Raw genomic sequence first — 6,770 nt, 5'->3', positions numbered from 1 at the left:
TGATTTTTAAATTTAATTCAGAAAAGCTTTGCACGAGAGTGAAAGCATCAAGATTTCGAGTAAATACCAAGAGAGTGCGAGGCTTGAATCAGATAGTAAAAATTGGACATTAATCCTAAACACAACGAGAGTGCTTTAGGATTAATTAGAAATTATTGATTTTCAAAAAGTATTTCCTAATTCAAATGGGTTAGAGAGAGCAAACATATGGTCTAGAAGTATAAGTAGAGTCAACAACACGAGAGTGTAAGATAAAAGTTTTAAATTAATATTTTTCTACTGAAAAGTGATTTAATACATTAACACACGCCAATAAATTATTGAGTCCCTAAGGTGCACCGAGATCCACATTCCGATTTCTCATTTCTGATATATTTTCTAATTTTTAATTTTAATTTTAATTTTTCCTAAATCAATTTTTCATTAGCCTTAGATTTACATAACACCAATAGATAGCGATAAGTTTGATTATTGATCTATGTAAATTAAATTTGATATCTTTTAAAACTATGTAATATAATTGTGCACTTGCCTTAAATAATTCAATAGACTCGTTAAGTCGGGATCATCATCCTCTTTCTTTTGGAGTAAGATTGTCTATCTTTACTATTTGATATCTTTGGTACCTTTAATATAAATTAGAAGATCAATACATAATTAAAGAAGTAATTAAATAAGATAAAAGGAACATATAGGCGCAAAGTCATGTAGGTATAGATTATCAAAGTCAGCCAATCTCTTCCCATTTGTTCCTTTCTTTTTCTCAATAAAGTTAGTTAGCAGCCTTGGCTGCTTTTCTTTGCTAAAAAAAGTTTCAGATATTATTAACAAATCACTTATTATATAAAAGTTTCATGTGATCATTTCAACCCTGGATTAATTAATTGAACAACAGACAAGCAATCCATTTCATCCAAACCAAACAAATATGATAATATTATTTGCAGCATACATTTTTCCTTGCAAAACATCAACAAGATTAAAAAACTTTTTTCTATCTTGAGTTTTTGGTGTATGTAACATGTAAATAAAATTAATTTCAATTTTAAAATAATTAAATATAAAAAAATGATATATTAAATAATTGATATATAGCCAACACAGTTAAAAGATAGATGTTCAAAATTTTCAGGCAATTTAATTCCAGATAATTGATGTATTATTTTATGAATTTAATTTAATTGATATACTCTGATAGTGTAAAGAGTTTTTATATAATCAATTAATCATAACCACTAATTTATTTAAAATGTTTGAATTTTATTTTAAATATTTAAAAAATAATACAAACGAATGATTACGAAGTATTGATGTGTAAAAAAATTTAATGTCTTATTTTATTCATTCTCAAAAGTAATATATGTCATTTTAAAGATGATTTTTTCTTTTGAAAGTGTCAAAAGTTGTTTTTTTTAGTCTAGTTACTTTTCTTGACTAAAGAAAGTTGAATTACTTACCCGATGGAGAGATAAATAAGTAAATCTAATTATTTTAAAAACCATATGTGTGGTTCATAAAATCCAATATGTCTTAATTTTCCTTCTTTTTTTTATAATAAAGGATTCTTATTTAATTTGGAATTTATCTATATTGTGCTAAATTTCATAAGGGGTAGGGATGATAAAATGACTTGTGGCCTGTTGGATCCGAGAGATTGAGAATTTTTATTTGTCTATATCTTGATTTTTAAGTTCAATTTTATTTAGCGGGTTTGTCCAACCTGTTCATTTTTTAGCGAGTTTAAAGCGGGATAGGATGGACGATCTATTTTACCATCCCTAATCATAGGTATTATTTTTAGTTCTAATGTGTATTATTTTACCAAAATAATTCTAACAATTTTTTTTGAATTTATAATTTTTTTTATTCTTTATCAGATTTTAGATCAGTATATAGAATTTTTACAAAATCTTTGATTTCTTATTTTTTATGAGTTTTTGCCGAATTTATCTGTGATGTATAAAAAAAAAATTGAAATTCATTGATATTTAATGAATTAACTAAAATGTTGGTATAAAAATATGTGGTTCTATTGTTTTTTTTTTAAAATCCGATTTAAACCGATTGATTTGAACAAATTATTCCGGATTTTTAAGAATTTAGATTAAAAGATATATCGCATATTTAAGAAATTTGGTAAGAAACATTGAGTATGAAATATAATAGAAATTCGGTATTCTTATTCTTTTTTGGATTATTTAAAAATCTTATAAATAGTAGGACTTTTGATTTTTGGATTTTTTAAACTAAAATTTTGATATTTTTAACATAACAATAATACAATATATACTTATATATTCAAAAATGACTTAACATTCAAAAGCGTCATAACAATCACAACTTGATCAAATGACTTAACATTTAAAAGTGCGCGTACAATCACTATAATACCTTAAACCTCAAAAATTATATAAAAAGAATTACTTGACCATTTGAGGTGTCATCAACGATCACCATCCAAAAAAACTCATCAAAATATATATCAATAAGCAGCGAAAAATCATAACATAACAACTTCAATTTAAACTTAACCAATAAAGTATTAAACTTCAAATCACTAAATTCAACACTGACTCAAGACATAACAAACACTATGTTTCCGATATTACAATATAAGAACACTAAAACCCCTAAATTGAGATAAACGAAAAATAAAACGAAAAATAGCTCCAACAAGTCATCTTCTACACACATCAACAACATTACTCATGAGTATCTGGAAGATGTCCATGATGGACAACATTAAGCAAAAATATGAGAAATAAACGGTATAAAGAATGCAAAGGTAGAGAAACACACAACATGTCGTACATTCAATACACAACCAACATCACCATATTCTCACACCCATTTACAACAATATGCAAATATATTTAATGTGACTCACGACACAATGTGATACTATGTGTGTGGTACCAACTCAACATTTGGCCCTCTCAGGAATCAGGTCCCCCTTCTGAACCCATGAGCCCCCCCCCAATTCTGAACTAGTGAACATGCATATTTCAACGACATGACACAATGATGCATGTCCATACAAATCAATGCAAGAACAATAACAATGTTTACAACCCCCTTTCTGACCATAAACAACATGCATTGACACACAATAGTAATTCCCCTTTCTGAATTACTATCCGTCGGCAATAACAACAATGCTCACCATCAATACATAATTAATCACCATATAATAATGCATTTCAATAACAATGCTAGTCATATTCACCTCATATAACATCAACATGTAAGCGAATCAATTATCCTTCAACCACAATAATTCTTCCATAATCAATTAAGTTCATAATAGTTAATTAACAACTTCAACATGGCCAAACAGTCATTAGTCATTCATCAACCAACATAACAAAATCGAAAATCTGAACCGACACCTCGAGAACACGCAACAGGGACAAGAATACCCCTTATGACAGCATGACGGGTAACTTGTCACCATGGTGATGTCCTTCACCTTCTTAAAACTCCTAGCCATTCATTATAGTGATGTCTAGCATGAGAAACCAAACCTGTAGACCATGAAGGTCTCCCCGTCATAGGCTTGACGTCCGTCAGCATCTTAAGGTGCATGACGAGTAAGCTGTCATCTAGGTGACGCCTGTCACCCTCCACCAGAAGACAAAAACGCAATTTTCCATGGGTCCCCTTAGGATATACAATTTTAGCTCTCAACTGTCCCCCAACACGTCAAGGAAAATAGTAACACATATAATAACATTATAATAACATGATAAATCATAAAATTATACAATTGATTTATCATTTTTATCAAATTCATGATTATGCTCAAAGCTCCAAAATCCAACAATGGCATAGAATCATATACACATAAACATAATATTACACATACAAATTTAGACACAAAATTTAGATAATCACACCTTCAATCATCAAATTTCAGACCAACATATAACAAGAACAAGTCATGACAAAGTTCACACAATCCCTAAAGAGAGTAAGAGTCTCTCTTCTCTACCCTTTCATGCAAGACACACACATAAAAGCCCTTTTCTCCCCTTTACATTAGGTTCCTAGCCAAAATTCAGAATTGATAAATATTGATGGTTGTTCTTCCCTCTCCAAGCCCTAACCTCCTTTTCTCTAAAAACTATAATTTTATGTATTATTCCTAAACGTCCCACTAACCTTTGTATTTGTCTTTAAACCTAATTTAACCTTTTTAAATTATAATAAGACCCAACTCTTTCCATAATATTCACTACTTCCCTTATTTCCTCTAAATTCTCATTTCCACCCAAAAACTCCTTTTCTATTTTATTTTAATTAATTAAAAATAATATTAATTCTATTTTTTTCTAATTATCTTAATTGTTCTATCCACCCACCAAAACTCTCACTACACCCCACCATGCACCACATACACATATAACTCATAATATATTTAACTAAAAACACATTACATACTAAATATCATACCCCCAAATTTGCCCTCCCTTTTTCATTTTCCCACTCAACCTTTGACTTGAGGTTCATTTGTATACATTAATATTTCATTAATGTACATCATTCATTCATTGCTACTTGACAATTGATCATTATGGATTCAAAGCTCGTGGCTTACAAAGTTAGGATTTGTGTGTTGATCAAACCTTCAAGGGTGACTTGGCTCTTCATCTGAGCACCCCTCACGTCCGTTGTACTCAACGGGAACCTTTTAGTTTAATTTGCGATTTGAATGTTAGCTGAATGTTGTTTGTTTTCTTCAAGTGATAAAAATATTGAAAAGAGACGGATGGAAACCTCATAAGGGGGAAAAGGGAGGTTTTTTATTAGTGTGCTCGCGAAGATCTAGCAATCTTCTGCCTACGTATCCTTATAGTGCAATAAGGAAATCAGAGCATTCGTAGTTCGGGGAACTACGGTTTGTTGGTGTCTTTTAGTGAACAACTTGTTTGGATCACGGTCTAAAGTCTAAACATTGGCTTGTTCGCTCTCGGCGGAGGTTTAAACACTATTTTGTTATGCGCGTAAGAAGGAATTAAACAATGTTCTTTCTGAAAAGAGTTTTGGTCACACGAGGGTGACAAGTTGGATTAATATGTTTGATGTTGTGTTTGATTGGTTTCGACCGTACGTGGGCGAGAAAGAGATTTAATGTGTTGAGATATTTTGTTGAATGAAGATTACTCGGATATTCGAGTAAGGCAACTCGTATCCTAATAGTTGAGGAGAGGAATCGAAAGCTCTAGACATCTCCATTTTCATCCTTTATTGTAAAAGGACTTAATACTAGTTAAGTTATTTTGAATGGATGACGAATACTCGGATAGTCGAGTAAAGAAACTCGTATCCTAATAGTCGGGAAAGGGAATAGAAGGCTCTAGATCACTTTCTTTTTCATCTAAGTGATTATGAAAATAAGTTTGTGTATGGTTGATGTATTTTAGAATAAACGACAAATACTTGAATGATTGAGTAAGGCAACTCATATCCAAGTATTTGAGGAAAGGAATCGAAGGCTCAAGACCATCTCCCTTTTCGTTCAGTTTATTATGAAAATGATTGATTTAATTGTGTTTAGAAGTTTAGCAATGACAACTATTTGACTAACCGAGTAAGAGAACCTGTATTCAAACAATCGAGGGGAGGAGTTGAAGGCTCAAAACCATCCCCTTTTTCATTTCCAAATGAAATGGTGTTTAATCGTAATTAGGTACACTACAACAAACAAGACCTTAGACAGCGCTTTTTTTAGCCTTAGACAGCGCTTTAAAGCGCTGTCTAAACCTCCGCTGCTAAAGGTTTAGACAGCGCTTTTTTAAATCTTAAAAGCGCTGTCTAAGCCCCCGCCCCCCCTTAGACAGCGCTTTGACCAAAAGCGCTTTATAAGACCCTCTTATTTTAAATTTTTTAGGTATACCTTAGACAGTGCTTTTGAAAAGCGCTGTCTAAGCCCCACCCCCTTAGACAGCGCTTTGGCCAAAAGCGCTTTCTAAGACCCTCCTATTTTAATTTTTTTAGGTATACCTTAGACAACGCTTTTCAAAAAGCGCTGTCTAAGCCCCCCCCTTAGACAGCGCTTTTGCCTAAAGCGCTTTCTAATCCCCCCTTAGACAGCGCTTTTTACAAAAGCGCTGTCTAAGGTATACGAAAATTTTTGAAGCTTTTGTTTTAAACCACATTTTTTCCAGGTTTATAAACCAGAATTTCTACCTGTTTTCAACCAGATTTTGACAGACAATTATCACATTTTATATATGCCATTTTGGCCTTTTTTCTACCAATTTTTGGCTAACAAATATATATATATACCAATTCAAACCAATTTTGCCTTAAATGTATCAAAATATATACAAATTTATGTACACATTTACAAGTCATAACATATACTACAAATGTACACATTAATTACACAAATTTATGAACAAACATTGAGCTTTATCATGAATTGACACCACTCCTCTTTGATTTCGTCCACTTGATCCTTTGTATAAAATGCACACTTGAATTCATCAAAGTACTACATAATAATATAACATATTTTGAATTAATTCCAACTATTTAATTATATGAGATATGTGTAAATATAAAAATAACTCATAAGTTAGAAATACATACATCGGTGGGAATCTTTAATCGGCCCAAAGCAAGAGTATCTCGCATAAACCTCAACATGAAATACCCGCAATCTATTTGATTACGTTGTTGAGGACACTACATATGAAAAAAAATGGATTATAAATCCTAAGTTTTATCAAGTGTCATCACTAATATAATAAAAAATGTGGTAATTA

Source organism: Lathyrus oleraceus, chromosome 6, assembly GCF_024323335.1.
Source record: "Lathyrus oleraceus cultivar Zhongwan6 chromosome 6, CAAS_Psat_ZW6_1.0, whole genome shotgun sequence".
Taxonomy (NCBI): domain Eukaryota; kingdom Viridiplantae; phylum Streptophyta; class Magnoliopsida; order Fabales; family Fabaceae; genus Lathyrus; species Lathyrus oleraceus.
This window is presented reverse-complemented; position numbering follows the sequence as displayed.